At 40.0% G+C, this 21,291-nt stretch overlaps 5 pseudogenes; 2 read left to right on the top strand and 3 right to left on the bottom strand.

Annotated features, from left to right (window-relative positions):
- The first annotated feature begins 754 nt into the window (after nucleotides 1-754).
- On the top strand, nucleotides 755-1,589 carry LOC103326068 (uncharacterized; annotated as a pseudogene).
- A 108-nt stretch (nucleotides 1,590-1,697) lies between these two features.
- Nucleotides 1,698-4,279, bottom strand: LOC103326129 (L-type lectin-domain containing receptor kinase IX.1 pseudogene; annotated as a pseudogene).
- Nucleotides 4,280-7,559: 3,280 nt separating this feature from the next.
- Nucleotides 7,560-9,728, bottom strand: LOC103343450 (L-type lectin-domain containing receptor kinase IX.1 pseudogene; annotated as a pseudogene).
- A 4,245-nt stretch (nucleotides 9,729-13,973) lies between these two features.
- LOC103343449 (uncharacterized) lies at nucleotides 13,974-14,895 on the top strand (annotated as a pseudogene).
- Nucleotides 14,896-17,844: 2,949 nt separating this feature from the next.
- On the bottom strand, nucleotides 17,845-20,337 carry LOC103343446 (L-type lectin-domain containing receptor kinase IX.1 pseudogene; annotated as a pseudogene).
- Between the last annotated feature and the right edge of the window lie 954 nt (nucleotides 20,338-21,291).

The following is a 21,291-nucleotide window of genomic DNA, read 5'->3' as shown; positions in this document are numbered from 1 at the left end:
AAAGGTATAATTGACCAAATTAAAACTATATTGATGAAAAGTGAAAATTATGTAAACTACATAGACTAAGAATGACTTTTAGACATGTTTTATTTGTGTTTTCTTATACTCATTTTGCCTATGAATCATGACGAATCAGCCAAATATTCTAGCAACCCCAAGCTACAGCCGTGCTCGCCTTGAGCTTGGGCCAGCCCTCTTTAAAGTCTCTCCTATGGACACCATCAACTTTCAAACTTCTAAAGCCTATTCTTCTAGTTTACTTGTTTTTCTTTTTTGAGATTCGAAAGATCCTTAGAAATTAGCTCATGCATTTGTGTCATTTTAGAGAGTTTATCATTGAAATTGAAAGAGTTAGCTCATCATACTCTTGGTCAAGGGAAAAAAAAGAACTTTTGAGTTACATTGTGCCGTAGCTAATAATAAAAGTTTGTAAATTCAAACTTAAAATCTCTTTCAATAAGAGAAATAACACTAAATTAATAACTAATTGACGAATAAACAAATTTTACTACATATAATCGCAGAATTTTAATAGTTTAGCCTTTCACAAGAGATTTATATAAAAAGAAATTGACCAGCCAATTAATAACTTACATTAGAATCAAATATTAAAATTTTCCAAGCCAATTTATATTTGTTAATGTTGTTTAATTTTCATTAAAAATAGAAAAAAAAAAAGTAATTTAACATTAATAAAAGCAAAATACAAGCAAGTAGCAACAAGAAAAACACAAAGTAACAATTAGGGACCAGAGAATTGGGAGGCATGAAGTTCACCGACTCACCCGTGATAGAGCTCCCGGTTCGAACCGCCGTCCTTTCCTCCAACAGGACAACGGCTCCCTCCACGTCGGCACCTCCGTCTGGCCCTGTTCCTGGTCCTCGTCAAATTCGCCGAGCGCTGGGCCCCACCCAGCCCCGATGCCCAAAACCCCTACGCCAACCTCCTCGACTTCCACGGCAAGCGAGCCGTGGAGCTCGGCGCCGGCTGCGGAGCCGCCGGCATGGGCCTTTATCTGCTCGGCTTGACCGACCTCGTCCTTACCGATATTCCCGCGGTCATGCCCGCACTGAAGCACAACCTCAAGCGCAACAAGCCCGTCCTGGGGAAGACGCTCAAGCATGCCATCGTGCACTGGAACAAGGCGGCGGATCAGGCCAAGTCCCTGAGCCCTCCGTACGACGTCGTCGTGGCGACGGACGTCGTTTACATAGAGGAGACTGTGGGCCCGCTCGTGTCCACCATGGAGGCTCTGGTGAAGGACGACGGCGTCGTTTTGCTTGGGTACCAGTTGAGGTCTCCGGAAGCACACCAACTGTTCTGGGAAATGTGTGAGAGGGTTTTTGTGATAGAGAAAGTTCCGCACCAGGATTTGCACCCGGATTATGCGTACGAAGAGGCTGATGTGTTTGTCTTGCGCAAGAAACAAAAAGGAGGGCTGACTCAGGATGCTGCTCCCGACTCTCTGTGAATGCAGGTTTTTGGTCTTAGATTTTGGAGTTTCTTCTTTTGGTTTTTTGTGTTAAAAGTTTGTCAATGTTTGTGCTGTTTGTTATGCTGCTTTAATACTAAATTAATTTGTGTCTTTTTTGGCTCACTACTTGTAAATTTGCTTACGAAATGATCAAATCAAATTTCACCAGTACTTCACACAACACAACATATATACAGAAGGGTTTCATAATTGAAATGATTGAAAAAAAAAACAGAACTGAAGCTTATTATTCATGTGGTGGTGGCATGAGAAGACATTCGTGTCATGTGTGTGTGTGAAAGAAACAGAGGATCTGACTTACAGACAAAAAATATGGCAACCGGTGAAATGCAGAGAGCCAAAACCATTAGCACCAACCTAATGCTTCTTCTAGATCAGTTTTACTAATTAATAACCTACGTTTATAATCATGGGTTTCATCAACGTAGCATTCGAGATTATCACAAGCAAAACTTATTTCTTAGCCGAGCGAAATTGACGGAGGAGAATTTGTTGCAGAAGATTCAGTGATCTCTGGGCAATTGGTGGTATAATCAGGGCCAGAGTCATCAACTTGCCCTCCTTCAGAACCAATACTAGAAGACGAACCTGAAACTGATATTGTAAGAGGAGGAGTAGCAGTTCACATCTTTGATGGTTGAATGGGCACTGCAACTTCAAAGTTAAGCGTTTGAATCACTTGCTGTATTGAAGGTCTGGAATTGTAATTTGGATGAGCACACCACAACCCAACAATCAACAAACACTCAATTTGTTTCTCATCAAAATCTCCACACAATTTTGGGTCAGCTGCTTCAATGACTTTACCTTCTCCATAAAGCTCCCAAACCCACTCTACCATATTAGGTTTACCACTTTCCAATACATCAAAACCTCTCTTTCCGCAGGCTATTTCCAGAGCAACAACTCCAAAGCTATAGATATCTGACTCCTTGCTAGCTTTTCGTGTCATCAAATATTCAGTAGCCATGTAGCCAAAAGTTCCAACTATAGTAGTCATCTCCTCCAATTCTTCTCCATGGTCCACAAGCCTCGCAAACCTGAAACCCCCCAGTTTAGCGTTGAAATTTGAATCCAATTTAACATTGCTGGATTTGATATCCCTGTGCAGGACACATTGTTCCAATTCTTGGTGTAGATAGAGCAACCCAGAGGCCAAGCCTTGAGCAATTCTGTATCCTATCTCCCAAACTAACCGGCTTTTTCCTTGGAACAAATGATAATCTAATCTGCCGTTAGGCATGAACTCATAGAAAAGTAGGAGCTCCCCTTCATCGTGGCACCAACCAATGAGTTGTATCAGATTCCGATGCCTAAGTCGACTAATGGCGCTTACTTCTGACACGATTTCCTTAAGCCCCGGTTCAAATCCTTTTGAGATCTTCTTAACAGCAATGTAAGAGTTCAAATCTTTTAGGTAGCCCTTGTAAAGCACACCAAATTCTCCCTCTCCAAGTTTTTCTTCTTCAGAAAAATGTCTGGTCGCGGAATCCAATTCTTTGTACGAAAACTGCCTTGGGCAGCGGATCTCCTTTTCCAATTGCTCAATCATGTAATGGGAATCATAAGATTTTTTGCAGCCCTTCCTTCTGGTGCCCTTTTCTTGCACGACTTGAACAAACCCAAACCTAACACACAAACCAAGATAAGTCCTCCTCCACCACCATCACCAATAGTAGTACTCAACCACCAGTGGTTTCTTGCGTTTTCTTGAGTTGGTTTTAGATTCATAGTGCCACGCACGAACTGGGGATTCTTTTTCTTTTTTCTTTGGCCAGGAAAAGCTAGAGATTCATCATCACCTAGTGAAGAAGAAGTAAAATTCCATGAGATGATGTTATGCAGAGCAGAAGCAGCTCCTGTTGAAGCAGAGAAGCCAAGCCTGACCCACTCCGGCAAGTATTTATTTAGATCAACCATGTAACTGAGAGAATTGATCACTTGTTCCTGGCTACCATTTACATAAGTGGTGAAGGCAACACTAAGATTTTTTGAGCTAGAATTATAACTAATCCAAGCGTGATTTAGTTTTCCTTCTGCAGTAACAGCATTCCTAGGCCTGGTAACATTCGACTTGACACTGTCGACGTCAATACCCACATGATTGCCTTCAGAATCCTCCACTGCTGGCCATGGATTCTGGTACGTATCAGACTCCACCACCACGGATGGGTACTCATTGCGCCGCTCAATGACATTTTCCATTGAGCTGTTGACAGGGCGGCCGATACTGCTACATACTCCTAATGCACGGTTGAGTAGGACCTTTTTGGCGCTATGAAGAAAGCTAGCATCTCCTTTGTTATTTAATAATTTCGTAGTGCTGCTGCAGTGATCACTTCGTTGGAAGGTGGGGGAATGGAAGGCTAAAGGAGTTGCACAAGGGGTTAACAGGAGCAGAACAAGAAAGAACTCTGGAGAGTGCAGTGTGATGATGGCAGCCATTTTTGTTTATGGGGAAGAGAGTTTGGAGCTCTACTAAAATAGAGCAGATTGCAGAGCTAATTTTCCAATTAAAAACAAGATTTTCAGCTAGAGGACTTAGACATGGTTGACTGACCTCTATGCGAAAGGGTTCCGAAACTAGGGAAACCAGGGCTTTCAGCCTTTGTTTCTGCTACTTTTCTTTGTTTCTTCTGGGAACTTGCTTGATTGGAATGTAATTTTTATCGTTTACGGGGGACTTTTTTTCATGTTCAATTTCAAAACCCAGGTCGACCAACTTTCTCAGTCCACTTGTATAAAAAAAAAGTATTTATTCAAGGATTATCTTCGCAAAAAATAATTCAAATTAGAATGATCTTATTAAGGATAGTCCTCCATACGACGTCGTTTACATAGAGGAGACTCTGAGCCCGCTCGTGTCCACCATGGAGGCGCTGGTGAAGGACGACGGCGTCGTTTTGCTCGGCTACCAGCTGAGGTCTCCGGAAGCGCACCAACTGTTCTGGGGGAAATGTGTGAGAGGATTTTTGTGATTGAGAAAGTTCCGCACCAGGATTTGCACCCGGATTACGCGTACGAAGAGGCTGATGTGTTTGTCTTGCTTACGAAATGATCAAATCAAATTTCACCAATAAAAGATGGGGAAATCAAAGGTTAATGGAGTTACTGAAGGGGTTATTAAACAGAACAGAAGAAAAAGGATTTGGTCAAGGTTTTGTGAATGGTGTGTGATGATCCAATAGCCAGAGTAATTGACAAGCATTTCTAATTTTTTTGGCAGTGAGTGGTGGTGGTGTTGGCATGGGATGGGAGTGGAGAACACGGTGGTGACGGTGACTATCTGAATTTCTCGTATCTATGTATTCTTTGCTCAAATATTTATTTTGCGTGGTTGACGGGGTGAGGTTCATGTTGGGATGGAAGAAGGGAGTCCTTCTGTGGTGCCTCGGCTGTACCGGTACAGCCGAGTCGCGTGGGCTTTTTTAAAAACAATTGAAACTGGTTGTTTTGGTTAACCGGTTAAAATAAGGAAAAAAAATCACGCTCCTTCAAAACCTAGGATGCGTACTCGATTTCGTCTCTCTCCTCCATAGCTTTGCACAGCCACAGCTCTATTTCGTTGAAGTCACAGCTGCGCAGCTTTCTACAGCCTGAAGAAGCTCCCCCCACTTCGTCTTCTCCATCTGAGGAGCAGATTTCAGCCAAAACGCAGAAACCCACTCCGTCTTCTCCAGCTGCTTCCTCCATCTCGGTAAGTTCGTGTGTTGATTTTCGTTATGTGTAATTGATAGTTCTATTTAATTTATTCTTCTTTTGTGTGAATTATGAACTGTGTGGCTGTAAATGAAATTTTGGGTTTTGCCATTTATTTGTTCCTGTTAAAATTTAATATGTGATTTACAATTTTGGCTATAAATGAGAATTTGGTAGATTATTGTGCAGTTGATTAAAGAAGTTAGAAAATTAAAGTTATGCACTTAACGAACTGCTCTACTTTTGCTTTTCAATAACTTGCTGCTTTAAGTAAACATCGATTTGTCTTCCCTTTTTGTGCCAAAAGATAGACAACTCCAATTTTGCTGCATATATTTTTATTTTCTGTTATGATTGTTAAGTAAGTAATCTCTATTAAGTCAGCCAACCAGCTTTCATTTTTTCTTTTTTGGTAATTAAATCAAGGATTTTGTTATCATGTTTATATGATGAGTGAGGTGATTTTTGGTGCTGTAAATTGCTAATCACTAGTGATTTTTTGAATTGTTGTTTCAGTTTTTTCACTGAACAAAAGAGAGAGAAATTTTGTAAAAGAAGCCAAAATGGACAAAATTGCCCTTATTTATTTTTGGATTTCCTAAGGAATCCTTTACATTTGCATGTCTTTGATTTGAAAGTTAAGAGGTTTTTCTGTCTTTTTTAAAAAGCTTTGGCTTTTTCCAAAAGTGAAATTTTTTTTTTTTTTGCTAAAACCTAAATTTACTAATTAATAATTATTCACATTTTGTATTTCTTTTCCCACTGTGCATTTCTGCTGGGTTGTTATAGTGCCTCTTGATCTGATTGTATATATAAATACCCATGAGGCCTCTTATTGTGTATGATTTAATTGTGGTGGGAACTTCACTTCACACAGGACTTGGCAAGCAAGTCGATGTTTCAGTAATTTGTTGGTTATCTGAAGCCTGTATTGCAAGCATTATTTCCTGGTATGAAGCACTCGTTTCAGTCTCTTAAAATATGCCATGTAGAAACCTGGAGATCATTTATGTTGGTATGTGTTTGCTTGAATTCCAAATACTTGAAGGGTGCTGATATGTTTAAACTCAACTTTAAGAACTTGAAAGGGAAGATGGGGGTCTGTTGTGTGAACAAAAATTTATTAGGTAGTCAAAATATAGAGCTTCTGTTGGTCAAATTTTTGGTGTATTTGATTAAGCCTCTTTTTTAATTGCATAAACGAAAACCCAAGGCCTTTTAACAAAGTTATTTTCTTTCTGTTTTGCTTGTGTTTAAGGTCAAGATCGTGGAGAACAAAAGAAAGGTTTTCTTACATCGTGTTGCTCGTGATCTTCTAAGTGCTAGATAACTTAGTTCATTTTGAGTATTTTTAGTTTTAAATGTAATTTATTTGTGATTTAAATATCAGGTTACAGTGGATAGATTTGCAAGTTGTATGTAATTATATTTATTTTAATTAGTTTGCAATTTAAATTTTCAATTTATTTTTTAATATATTTATTTCATTATTAGGTTTGCTACTGAATCAGTTATGAAGCTTTGCAGAAGTGAATTAACATAAATTAACCAATGCCCCTTTGGTTATGTTGGTTGTTGATTGATTGCAAATAAAACAGATGAAGGAAAGGGTAATTGTACACCGCTATCTAGTTTTTGTATATCATGGGACGTGCAATTGCGCAGTCTCTTTTGAGCCTAAACTTGAATAAAATTCATTTTTAATGACTTTTGTAAACCAGGATATGCAATTGCATATATTGGTTGCAATTATTATCATTTGTACAAACAAATTTCACTCTCTTGCTTTCTCGAAGTAGACAAACTAGTGTAGATTTAATAAGCAAGTGAAACTTTTTCAGGTTTTTGGAACTCAAATGGTTTTTCAGGTTCTTAATACTCGAGATCGATATTTTAATCATTACCCTTAACATGGATAGTGATAAATCCAATTTCTGCTAGACTTGGCAAACGGGTTTCGGGTCGTGTTCGTGTTAACCCGTTAATTTAATGGGTTGACACGACACGACATGTTAAGCTAATGGGTGAGAAATACTAAACCCAAACACGATCTGTTAAGAATAAACCAGAAAAAAAAGAAAAAAAAGAAAAAAAAAACCCTATCCCCCAAAACGAGCCAACAACCCACTATCTCTGCCCTTTTTCTCCCAATTTTCATCTTTCATAAACACAATCCAAAAATCTACAAGGCCCGACATTGCCCATTTTGTTAATATGGTCGGTCAATTCATGAATAATCCTACCAAGCATCATTTCTTCTTGGTGAAACGCATTCTGCGTTATCTACAGAGCACACTCAGGTATGGTTTTACTTATTCTGCTTCAGGTCCCTTTCTCTTATCTGCTTATAGCGATTCTGACTGAGCGGGTGATATTAACACTTGCATACAATTGAAAGATAAATTCCAAAAGATTTTAATACAGTTTATCACAATTATTAACTTAGACTTATTGTGGAGACTGAAATGTTGTTGATGGAGATGAATTTTGTTGTAGAAAATGAGGTGAATTGTGAGGAATCGGTGTTATAACCGTGTCGTGAGACTCAGTTTGACCTCTTTCAGAACTAGTATTGTCAGTGGTCACCGTAGAGAGTGATGTTGGAGGAGCAAAATAGGTGGCCACCGGCATCTTGGATGGGAGAATGGGCAATGGAACTTCAAACTTAAGCACTTGGATCGCTTGTTGTATTGAAGGTCTGAATTTATAATCCGGATGAGCACACCACAACCCAACAATCATCAAGCACTCCATTTGTTTCTCATCAAAATGTCCACAAAGTTTCGGATCAGCTGCTTGAATAAGTGTGCCTTCTCCATAAAGCTCCCACACCCACTCCACCATTTCGATTTGGCCACTTTCTAAACTGAGATCGATGGGTTTCCTCCCGCAAGCAATTTCCAAAGCAACAACTCCAAAGCTGTAGATATCGGATTCCTTGCTAGCCTTTCCTGTGGTAACGTATTCCAGAGCCATGTATCCCCTGGTTCCAGCCACAATTGTTGTTTGTGACTGTTTTCCGTGGTCCACAAGTCGAGCTAACCCGAAATCCCCAAGTTTCGCATTGAAATTTGAATCCAACATAACGTTGCTGGACTTGATATCCCTGTGCAGCACACACTGTTCCCATTCTTCATGTAGATAAAATAACCCAGAGGCCAAACCTTGAGCAATACTGTATCTTATCTGCCAAGTTAACAAGCCTTTTTCTTTGAAAAGATGAGAATCTAAACTGCCGTTGGGCATGAAATCATAGACAAGCATGAGTTCTTGTTTTTCATGGCACCAACCAATGAGTTGCACTAGATTTCGATGCCTAAGTCGACTGATGATCCTTACTTCTGCTGCGTACTCCTTCAGCCCCTGTCTAGACCCACTTGATACCCTCTTAACAGCAACATATGAGTTCAAATCTTTTACGAAGCCTCTGTAAACCCCACCAAACCCTCCCTCTCCAAGCTTCTCTCCCTCGTCAAAATCATTTGTCGATTGAGCCAATATCTTGTACGAAAACTTCTTCGGGCCTGTCCCCTTTTTGAATTCCTCATCAATCGGATCTTCATCATTGTCGCTACTTTCCCCTGTTCCCTCCTTCTTCCAAAAAATGAACCAAACCAAACAAAACCCACCAACCAAAAGAACACACCCACCACCAACCAGCCCAACCACAAGTCCAATGTTGATGCCATTTCCTGACTTGGGTTCAACAATGAGGGTTGGCTCAGGAGCTGCTGGTGTGTTGTCAATCAGCGATGTCGAATTGAAACTCCATGAGTTGATCTTGTGCAGAGCAGTTGTAATACCTGTTGCAGCAGAGAACCCAACAATCACCCAACCCTGCAAAATCTCATTCAGATCAACCTTGTAATCAAGATACCTCTCAACCGAGACACCATTTTCATAATTAGTGAAGGTAATGCTAAGATTTTTCGATCCAGAATCATAACGAATCGAAGCACTATTGACTCGTCCCTTTGTAATGCTACCATTCCACGCCCTGGTAACTTTAGACTTGACAGAGTTGACATCAATACCAACATGATCGCCCCTGGGATCTCCAATACTAGCCCCTGTATTCTGAAAGATGTCAAACTCCACTGCCACAAACGGGTACAGATTCGTGGACTCGTTTGCTCCTAGGTGTTTGATGGGGAGGCCAAGAGAGCCGCCTCTGCCCATTGTTGTGTTGAGTGCAGACCCGTTTGGCGCCAAAAAGAAGGCGAGCCCGTCTGCATAGAATGTTTTGCCTTGCGAGTCGATGGCGAATGTGAAAGTTGTGGTGAAGTCCGCGAGTTTTCCCGTGGTGTTGTCGCGGAGGAGGAAGGGTTGTCTGTAGGTGGCTCGGCCGACGCTATCGTTTTTTACGTTGTCAACAGCGCTATTGGTGAGTCGGAGGAATTCACCATCGACGTAAGCATTTCCCTCCAGAGATAGGGTGGTGATGTCATCATTTGTGAAGTTGGGGAAACTGAAGTTTAATGAGGTTGCACAAGGGGCTAATAGAAACAAGAGAAGAAGAAGGACAACCATTTCTAATTTGCTGGTAAGGTTGCAGATCAAATTGTTGCGTCTAAAATAGAGCAGAGAGTGTACGGAGAGTTTAATATTTTAAAGTGCCTTAATCAGCAGTTGGTTTCTTACCAATTCAAATCAAAATAATTTTCCTTGGGCTGCTCAAATATTTCTTTTGCGTGGTTGGGATGGAAGGAGGACTGCAACAAAGAAGAAACTGGTTTGGATATTGCTGCAGAATTACTTGGAAAGTTTCGGGTTTTTTCGGTTGCTCCTTCCTTGATATGCATGTTTGACCTCTTTTCAGCGTGACTGGTCAGAGCTTGTAAATAATGAATTGATTAGATTGAAACAAAACATTCTATGAATAGGTCTGATTTAATAACCCTGATGTGGATCATTTTTTTAATTGTAATATTTGCATCATGCAATAGATAATTTTATTGTTTATAACAAATTAGTTTCTTTATGAGTATTCCAGGTCTTCTTTTCTTGGTCAATCTTGTCTTTTTGGCTAAGTACTTTTACTTCTCTATATTGCAAAGATGAGTCACCCAAATATTTAAGCTAATGTCACTTTTGATCTCTGTAGTTTATCTATTTTTCACTTTTCGTCTTTATTGTTTTAATTCGGTCAATTGTGCCCTTATAGTTTCATAATTGTAGCAATTCAAGGACAAGTCACGAATTTCATCAATTTCTTTCACGACATCAGGGGTATTTTTGTCTATTCAAGTTATTAAAAAAATTGAAACTTAGATTTAAATATTTTTTTTAATCGTAAACAAGAAACAGGCAATTGATTTGTTATTGAAATGAAATTCCAAAGTGACCAAAGTGGCGAATAATAATCAAAGCATTCCCAATCTAATTCTCAATTCATTAATCAACAAACCCTAAAGTCAAAATCAAAAGTTGATGAAAATACCCCTGATCCCGTTAAAGAATTTGACGGAATTCGCATTTGTCTTTGAATTGCTACAATTACGAAACTATAAAGGTATAATTGACCAAATTAAAACTATATGGATGAAAAGTGAGAATTATGTAAATTACATGGACTAAGAATGACTTTTAGCCATGTTTTATTTTTCTTATACTCATTTTGCCCATGAATCATGACGAGTCAGCCAAATATTCTATGACAGGACCCGTCCCGAATTTCCGGAACCCGAACGAACCTCATGCGGAGACCGGCATCACACCCACGCCGGGTTCACTCCTTAAATCTATGTCCTCATTTACCATAGAGGATTAAGGGCACGAGACTTTCACGAAATTTTGAGTCTCTAGAATTTGAACATTTCCCAAAATTTCCACCTGCATAAAACGCATTTATAACTCCAACCCAGCATGCACAATACAATCTCATGCAATTTACACAAATGGCCTCCGGCCTTCAAATGATTCTAGCAAAACTGCCCACAGAGTTTTTTTGTTAAAATAACTTAATGCATCAAACATGCATATAACCACTTCAAAATCTATTTATGCACACCTTCACTTGCTCAATCCACAGGACGAGTCTCAATTCAACCAAGTTTCGGGACCATCAACGAGGTCCAAACCAAACTCAATAAGACCACCTAAGTGGGGTCTAATATGTGGCTGCACCTAGTAACTTCAGGCGCCTACGTACCCTGCTAAGGGATCAAGCCACACGTAGCTCTTTCGTATCTATCCTAGCTACTAATATCACATAAACCATTACAGCCATACCCATTTCATATATTCTAATATTTATCCATCACAACCCACCAAACACAGTCACAATATCCCCCTCATACGACGAGACGCACCCGGCCTCGTATGGGGCTGTCAACACGCCGGCTAATCCAAAGACTGCGTGCGACCTCACCATCGGGATGGCTACATTCTCACCAGCCCCCGGCTCGCTACATTCTCACCACCCATCACACAATCACATCTCCTCATACGCCGGACGCACCCGCCACGTATGGGGTCCGCAACACGCCGGCTAATCCAAAGACGCTGCGTGCGACTCACATCTGGGCACGCTACATTCTCACCACCTGGCTCGCTACATTCTCACCAGCCATCACACAATCACATCTCCTCATACGTCGGGACACACCCGCCACGTAATGGTGCAACACGCCGGCTAATCCAAAGGACGTGTGCGACCTCACACTGGGTCAGCTACATTCTCACCAGCCCTCACACAACCATAATATGGGGGGGTACGTGGGGTAGTGCGTATAGCACTGTAAGCTAACATTCAATCGCTTTATTTACTTTTAAACATCCACACAATTTTATATATATAAAGTATCATTTCTAATCTTATATAAACCTCAACAAATAAAGCATTCCATAAACTTCCCCATTTATATTCATCAATTATCCTAAACCCACAAAATCCATTTAGCTCGACCACGTTCGAGACCTATCACTAAGGTCATTCTAACCTTCAAAGAAAGGTAAGACTATCTCGGAAGTCTCACGGTCGACCTAGGGTCAAACGGGCCTGCGGGGCCCACAACCTCCAAATTTCGATCCGAAAGATCCTATAGGTTCTACAGGCTCTAGGACACATGTCCTGTAAGTTTGGTCCAGATCGGACGGTCGGATCACTCACGATCGCACGATCGGACGGTCACTAAAACCCTAACCCTAGGGTTGGCGTTTTCGGAGTATCCGGGACTCCATTTTACGATCCGTCGAATCCTACATGATCCTGGAAATACCCAGATCAACATATTATAATTTCAGGACCATCCGACGGTCCAAACCTAGCGAACCCGGAAAATACGCGATATGTGATATCCGTTCGGAACTCTAACGGTATCCAAAATGAGATCCGAGCACACCTACGCGCTCGTGACATCGAGAGGATCGCAATGGGACAAAAATGCCCCTCAGCTACAGTGCCCACGCGCCGCCACACGCGCCGGCAGCACGTAGGTGTCTAAAGCGATATCGCATCGCCGGAAAACTTCCAAATCGTGAACCAAGACTCCTACCCTAGGTAATACACCTAATTTGGAGTCACTTTTGTTCTTGGACATACCCCAAAAACTGACCGGAAGTGGCCGGAATCGCGATCGCAAAACCGGCCGAATTTCAATCGTAGATCGAGCTACTTAGCCTCAAAATTTATGAAATCCTACCCAACCATCAGCTAGATCATGCAGAAGGGATGAATTTCCATACCTTGATTGCCAAAAATGGCGGCCGGACGACGGAGAACGGCCGCGGTTTCGGCGAAACCGCGGTTTTCTTCAATTTTCAGCGAAACCCGCGGTCGGCGAGACCTACTGGGTAGGAAGAGGACGCGGCTCATTTTGGTACGGCCCGTCAACTTTGGTGGCGGATGAGAGCACGGCCGGCCAAAGCGTGGCGGCCACCGTGGTGTCGCGAACCGAGGAGGAGAGAGGACGCGCGAGAGAGAGAGAGAGTGACGGGGGCAATTCCGTCTTTTAACCAAAAACCCACTTCAAAATATTTACGATTATGCCACTGAGCTTCATTTGACCATATCTCTCTCGTTACAACTCCGATTCGAGCCCACTACGTGTCTACGGACTGATCTCACCGTGCTCTACACAACGGTATAACTGGAATTCTCAAATTCCTTCCGGGTAAGAAAATGACTAAAATACCCCTATCCCACGGGTAGTTTCTCAATTCCACTTAAATTAATTAAACATGGGATAAATTTGGAGTCGGGGTGTTACATTCTAGCAACCCCAAGCTCCAGCCATGCTCGCCCTGAGCTTGGGCCAGCCCTCTTTAAAGTCTCTCCTATGGACACCATCAACTTTCAACTTCTAAAGCCTATTCTTCTAGTTTACTTGTTTTTCTTTTCTGAGATACGAAAGATCCTTACAAATTAGCTTTGCATTTGTGTCATTTTAGAGAGTATCATTGAAATTGAAAGAGCTAGCTCATCATAATCTTGGTCAAGGGAAAAAAAAAAAATTTGAGTTACATTGTGCCGTAGGTAATAAAAGTTTGTAAATTCGAATTTAGAATCTCTCTCAAGAAGAGAAATAACACTAAATTAAAACTAATTGATGAATAAACAAATTTTAGTACATATAATTGCAGAATTTTAATAGTTTAGCCTTTCACAAGAGATTTATATAAAAAGAAATTGACCAGCCAATTAATAACTTATATTAGAATCAAATATTAAAATTTTCCAAGCCAATTTATATTTGTTAATGTTGTTTTATTTTCCTTAAAAATAGAAAAGGAAAAAAAGTAATTTAACATTAATAAAAGCAAAATACGAGCAAGAAAAACACAAAGTAACAATTACGGACCAGAGAATTGGGAGGCATGAAGTTCACCGACTCACCAGTGATAGAGCTCCCGGTTCGAACCGCCGTCCTTTCCCTCCAACAGGACGACGGCTCCCTCCACGTCGGCACCTCCGTCTGGCCCTGTTCCCTGGTCCTCGTCAAATTCGCCAAGCGCTGGGCCCCACCCAGCCCCGATGCCCAAAACCCCTACGCCAACCTCCTCGACTTCCACGGCAAGCGAGCCGTGGAGCTCGGCGCCGGCTGCGGAGCCGCCGGCATGGGTCTCTATCTGCTCGGCTTGACCGACATCGTCCTCATTGATATTCCCGCGGTCATGCCCGCACTGAAGCACAACCTCAAGCGCAACAAGCCCGTCCTGGGGAAGACGCTCAAGCACGCCATCGTGCACTGGAACAAGGCGGCGGATCAGGCCAAGTCCCTGAGCCCTCCGTACGACGTCGTCGTGGCGACGGACGTCGTTTACATAGAGGAGAATGGGGGCCCGCTCGTGTCCACCATGGAGGCGCTGGTGAAGGACGACGGCGTCGTTTTGCTCGGGTACCAGTTGAGGTCTCCGGAAGCACACCAACTGTTCTGGGAAATGTGTGAGAGGGTTTTTGTGATAGAGAAAGTTTCGCACCAGGATTTGCAACCGGATTATGCGTACTAAGAGGGTCTTGCGCAAGAAACAAAAAGGAGGGCTCACTACTCCAGGATGCTGCTCCTGAGTCTGCCACTTGAGTGCAGGTTTTTGGTCTTAGATTTTGGAATTTCTTTTTTGTGTTCAAAGTTTGTCAAAGTTTGTCAAAGTTTGTTCTGCTGCTTTAATCCTGTTGTAAACCTAAATTAATTTGTGTCTTTTTGGCTCACTACTTGTAAATTTGCTTGCGAAATGATCAAATCAAATTTCACCAGTACTTCACACAACGTATATACACAAGGGTTTCATAATTGAAATGATTGAAAAAAAAAAACAGAACTGAAGCTTATTATTCGTATGATGGTGGCATGAGAAAACATTCGTGTATGAGGAAGAAACAGAGGATATGACTTACAGAAAAAAAATGTATATTCTTTTCCTCTATCAGTTCTTAGAGCTTTAATATAGTGGCCACTTTGTTTTTCGACATGGGTTTTGAATTTTTTGAAGATATTAAATACTTTTGATCTTTCTTGTAGAAAATAAACCCACGTCATTCTAGTATAGTCATCTATAACCAGGATAAAGCACCTGTTGTTATCAAGAGATGGAGTCCTCATAGGTCCACAAACGTTTGTGTGAACAAGCTCCAACAAGGCCTTAGCTCTCCAAGCCTTTCCAGATGGAAATGCTCGTCGATGTTGTCTGCCAAGTTGGCAACCTTCACAGACATCATGGATCTCTTTTATGTTTGGAAGGTCTCTCATCATATTCTTTTGATAAAGAGTTTTTAGTGCATAAAAATTAAAGTGGCCAAATCTTCTATGCTATAACCATGAATCTTCTACTTTTGCTTTCATGGCTGTGGCTTTTACAAGTTGCCATTGGATAGGAAAATTTATATTTTCCATCCTTACTTTTGTTATTATGTGATTTTTTTATTTATCGAATTTTGTGCAAGAGTCTCTAGAAAAGAGCAGAAAGTATCTATTTTCAATCATTTGTCCAACACCTAATAAATTATGCTCCAGGCTAGGTACTAGTAGAACATCTTTAATATATTTAGTTCCTTTTATTAGTTTGGATAGAAATTGTACCTTTTCTTTTTGTCTCCATCAATGTTCCATTTCCCAGTTTTACTTGGGATTTTACAGACTTGTCTATGTTGGAGGAGATACTTTCATCTCCAGTTATGTGATTACTACAGCCGCTGTCAATATACCATTTCTTGTTGGTTCCTTCTGGTTTGACTTGATGAGCATAAAACATATGCTCATTCTTCTCACTTTTTTCTGAGTAATTGGCTTGACAGTTCTTGGTTTGACAGTCTTTTTTTATTTGCCCTATTTTTTTTACAATTTCAACATTTGAGCTTGCCACGGAACCAACAATATTTTTCGTGGTTTGTATTTTCCCTTGCAGGGAGGATAGTTTTTTCTTTCCTTTATTTCTTTTTTATTTCCCCAATTCTTATTGGATTTATAATCTTCTCTTCTAGAACCTTCTCCAATTTTCCTTTCTCCTTCTTTAGTTTTCTGAGACCTTAAATTTAGTTTTGACTAAAAGGCGCTTTCAACTGAATTTTCATTTCGCCTACTCAGTTTTTTCTCATAAGTTTCAAGAGAGCCCATTAGTTCTGTCATTGACAGACTAGTTAAATCTTTTGTCTGTTCAATGGCAGTAACTAAAGGATCATAATTATTAGGAAGACTTATAAGTATTTTTTCTACAATTCTTGAATCATTAATATTTTCTCCATAGGCTCTTAATTGATTAATTATTAATTTTTTTTAGCATAATAGTCTTGTGTGGTCTCAGAATCCTTCATTTTAATGTTTTCAAACTCTCTTCTCAAAGTTTGTAGTTTAACTGCACGTACCTTGGCATTGCCTTGAAATTCCTTCTTTAAGGTATTCCATGCTTCCCTTGCAGTTGTGGCTCCCATGATTCTTGGAAAAATTGTATCATGCAAGACTTGTTGCAGGACATATAAGGCCTTTGCATTGTTGATCTTTCTTCAGTTGCCTCAACTGTTCCACGATTGGATTTTATGGATTATTGAAGCCACTATCAACTATGTCCCATAAATCTTGAGACATAAAATAGGTCTTCATTTTAATACTCTAGAAATCATAGTTTTCTTCTGCGAAAAGAGGAAGAGGGTCAGAGTTTTGGCTTTTGGTAGACATGATGGAGGACTAGTAAACCAACGCCTAAGATTGATTGGAACAAGCTCTGATACCACTGTTAGTTTAAGAGAGAAGAGGTTTAGAGAATGGTAGAGAATGGTTAGTAATGTTTAGGACAATAGCTTGAGTTGGAAAGGAAAACCTTTTAAAAGAGTAACAAGATAATTTTATTTTATTGATTGAAATAAAAGAGGTACAAAGCTTTAGAGTTGGCTGGTGGGGGAGTTAGACAAGCTGTAGTTTTAGCTTTTCCTTCAACGCATATGGGCTGCTAATAGCTGATGAGGAATGCTAGCAACCTTCTCTCTAACCTTCTCCTTTGGACCTTTTCCATTTTTGTTTGACATGTGTCATTTTCTTTACATTTAAATCAATGTCATTAATATATTATACAAGCTAACTTTTGCTTTCCAAGTTTACCCTTATTAAATGTATTCAATTTATCCAAAAAAATTTCACAAGTTTCTTACGATCTTATTTAATTTTTTTCTAACGTCAATTATTATTTTTAAAGAAAATATATGCTTTTAAGAGGAAATGTTCCGTCTTTTTTTATTAATTTATAACACAAAGGGTTTAGATAGAAAAAAAAAAAAGTCCTCTGTGTTTAAAAAAAAAATGAACATTTCCTCTTTTTTGAAAAAAGCAAACATTTTCTTTAAATAAAATAATTGACATTTAAAGAAAATATATAAAGATTGTAAGAAAGTTGTGAATTTTTGTGTGGATAAATTGAATATATTTAATAAGGGTAAACTTGAAAAGTAAAAGTTAACTTGTATAATATATTAATGACATTATTTTAAGTATAAGGAGAATGACACATGTCAAGCAAAAAAGGGAAAAGGTCCAAAGAAGAAGGTTAGAGAGAAAGTTGCTAGCATTCCCCTTCTAGAGAAATTATTCTAGATTTCTCTAGTTTGTACATGGATATTTCTAACTTGTCTACTTTCTCTCAATCTTTCTACATTTTTCTAAATTATTCAAGATTTTTCTTTGTAGTACAAGTGTGCATTACTTTTTAACAGCGTTGAGTCTTATAAGACAAGACATCTTGCATAGGACAAGACTGCTATATATATGATGGTTAACAACAGTGAAGTTACAACAATCCCAAAACCTTAGGATCCAGATTATAATAATTACTAAGGTCCGCTTATTTCTTACGTAAATTAATTTGAAGGATGATAATTTGTGGCAAGAGAAGATGTGGTAAACTCTGAGGAATTTGCGTTGTGACCGTAGTTTGAAGACTCTGTTTGACATCCCTGAGAACCACTAGTATCAGTAGAAAACATTGATAGCGATTTCGGAGGATCAAAATAGGTAGCCACTGGCATCTTTGATGGGAGAATGGGCAAGGGAATCTCAAAGTTAAGCACTTGAATTGCTTGTTGTATTGAAGGCCTCTTACTGTAATCCGGATGAGCACACCATAACCCAACAGTCATCAAGCACTCCATTTGTTTCTCAACAAAATCCCCACACAGCTTTGGGTCAGCAGCTTCAATAACTCTTTCTTCTCCGTAAAGCTCCCAAACCCACTCAACAGAATTGATTGGACTACTTCCGGACTTTGGAAGATCGATCGGTTTTCTCCCACACGCTATTTCCAGAGCAACAACTCCGAAGCTGTAGATATCAGATTCTTTGCTAGCCTTTCCGGTGCTGAGATAATCCGGAGCCATGTACCCCATTGTTCCAGCCAAAATTGTGGTTTGCGACTGTTTTCCGTGGTCCACAAGTCGAGCTAACCCGAAATCCCCAAGTTTTGCGTTGAAATTCGAATCTAACATAACATTGCTTGATTTGATATCCCTATGCAGCACGCATTGCTCCCACTCTTCGTGTAGATAGAGCAATCCGGAGGCTAAACCTTGTGCAATTTTGTATCTTGCGTCCCAAGTCAACAAGCTCTGCTCTTTGAACAAATGAGAATCTAAGCTCCCGTTAGGCATGAACTCGTACACGAGTAAGAATTTTCTTTCGTGGCACCAGCCAATCAGTTGCACAAGATTGCGATGCCTAAGTCGACTGATGATCTTCACTTCAGAAGCATATTCTTTAAGTCCTTGTTTAGAACCCCTCGATATCTTCTTAACAGCAACATATGACTTCAAATCTGGTATAAAGCCTTTATAAACCCCACCGAATCCTCCCTCTCCAAGCTTTTCTCCTTCCCTAAAATTGCTGGTGGCCTGAGCCAATTCGCTATACGAAAACTTCCTTGGTCCGGCCCCCTTTTCAAATTCATCGTCAATCAATTCATGAACTATGGGATCTTCATCACTACTTTCAGCAGTTGTTTCCCTTTTCTTCCACATGACTAACCGAATCAAACCCAATCCACCAAACAAGACAGCACAGGCACCAATCGCCAACCCAACTGCAAGGCCTATACTCTTGTTTCTTGACTTGCGGTTGGAATTAGTACTGGCCATGGCGCTTGGTGTTTGGTTGTCCTTTGCAATACCGACCTTACTGTCATGATCACCTAGTGAAGTTGAATTGAAATTCCATGAGATGATCTTATTCAGAGAAGTATAGTTACCCGTTGAAGCAGAGAACCCAACAACAACCCAATCAGGCAAGTACTGTTTCAGATCAATAATGTAATAAAAATGCTTCATCACTTGTGTATCACTCGTATTGCTTACATAGGTAGTGAAGGCAACACTCAGATTTTTTGAAGTGGAATTGTAACTAATGGTAGCGCTATTTCTTTTTCCTTCCTTAATACCTCCTTTCCAAGGTCTGGTAATGCTAGAGTTGAGAGAGTTTACGTCTATACCCACATGTTCGTACGGGGGATCGACCATTGGATTAGCGTAGATATCAAACTCCACCGCCACAAAAGCGGTGTCTTTTGGAGATGTGAAGTTGTAAGGGAGGCCGAGAGTGGTACCAGCTGCTAGTTTGGTGCCGATGAAGGACCCGTTTGGGGCTATGAAGAAGGCTAGGCCGTCGCCATAGCTGGATTTGTTGTCTGAGTCAATGGAGACGATGGCAAAGTTGAAACTTGTGGCGAAGTCAGCGAGTTTTCCAGTGCTGTTTTCACGGAGGAGGAAGGGTCGGCTGTAGGTGGCTCGGCCAACACTGCCTTTCATATCATTGTCTAGGCTGCTGTTGGTGAGGCGGAGGAATTGGGTGTCAATATATGCATCGCCTTCTGTGCATATGGTGGGGTAGTCCTTGCCGTTGAATCTAGAGAAACTGAAGTTTAGTGGAGTTGCAGAATTGGTTAACAGAAAAAAGAGAAGAAGGAGAAGAAAGTGAAGCTTTGTAGAGTACTTTGCAGCCATTTTGGAAGAGAGATAGAGAGAGAGAGAGAGTAAGTACTCTTTAATGTGCACAAATGTTTGTCATCATCTAAAATATAGAGCAAAGATAACTAATTTTTGAATTGAAATCGAAATATTTGGTTGCTGAAAGACTTGAGACCATTGTTGGTTATCGACTCTGAGTCCATGAAGCACTTATCTAAGACGGGCAGAACAGAAGCGAGGAAAGCGAGGAGGACCACGGGTATGTCTTTTTTTTCTTTCTCCAAAGCTACCCACGCCACGTTTCTTGTTTTCTCAACTTTGATTGTATGCCAAACTTTGAATAAAAAGATTACCAATGGTCGTAGTGCGCCACTAATAAGAGGAAATTAATTAAACAAAGAAGAAAGAAACATGAACTTATCATGGCTGAATGTACGTACATAATCTCAGTGGATGAAATAAATTTCATCTTCTCTTTACTTTCCACGATTAGCTTTAAGTCTGCTTTTGCACGTTCTCGTTGTATTTAAACTTTGTATGCCCCCACTTAAACAAAATAAAAGTTTATGCCCCCACTGAGTATATCATGTAGCATGGTGTTTGATATTAAACATATATCAAAGATAAGTAAAATTTATCATTTTTCCTACAATTCTTTGTGTTCAAGGCAGTGTTTTCAAAAGCATGCCTAAGTGCAAGTCGGAGCGCGCGTCGAAGTGAGGTAGAGGGAAATCACCTTAGGAGTATGCAGTGGCGAAGCCAGAATTTCATGTGTGGGGGCCTCCCACAAAATATTAACAATAAAAAATTTGAACTCACAAGACAGACCAAAACATCAAAAATCATATTGTGTATTCATTACAATCATCATCATTCTTGACGAGTTTTCATATTTTGAAATCATTGCATAACAACCTCGTCATCTATACTATTGAAAATGTATCTCTCAATATATGCAACGAAGCAATCATTTATACATAAATTGAAGATCTATTAAAATCAATAAAAAGAAAAAAAATCAAAATTTTATGAACTAGAAATAAATAAGTAAAGAAAAAAAATAAAAAAGAGAACTGCTAAAAAAACTTTAATTGAATAAATTAACCTAATTAAAACTTGATAGTTTAATATGGAGTTTGAGAGAAAAACTCAGAGACAGTGCATTGAGAAAGTCTGCTTTGTTGCTTGTGTATCTACAAGAAAGGAGAAAAATGGGTT

This window comes from Prunus mume, linkage group LG3 (assembly GCF_029339155.1).
Source record: "Prunus mume cultivar Tortuosa linkage group LG3, ASM2933915v1, whole genome shotgun sequence".
In the NCBI taxonomy this organism is placed as follows: Eukaryota; Viridiplantae; Streptophyta; class Magnoliopsida; order Rosales; family Rosaceae; genus Prunus; species Prunus mume.
Note: the sequence above shows the minus strand (reverse complement) of the source record. Positions and strands in the feature narration are given on the sequence as shown.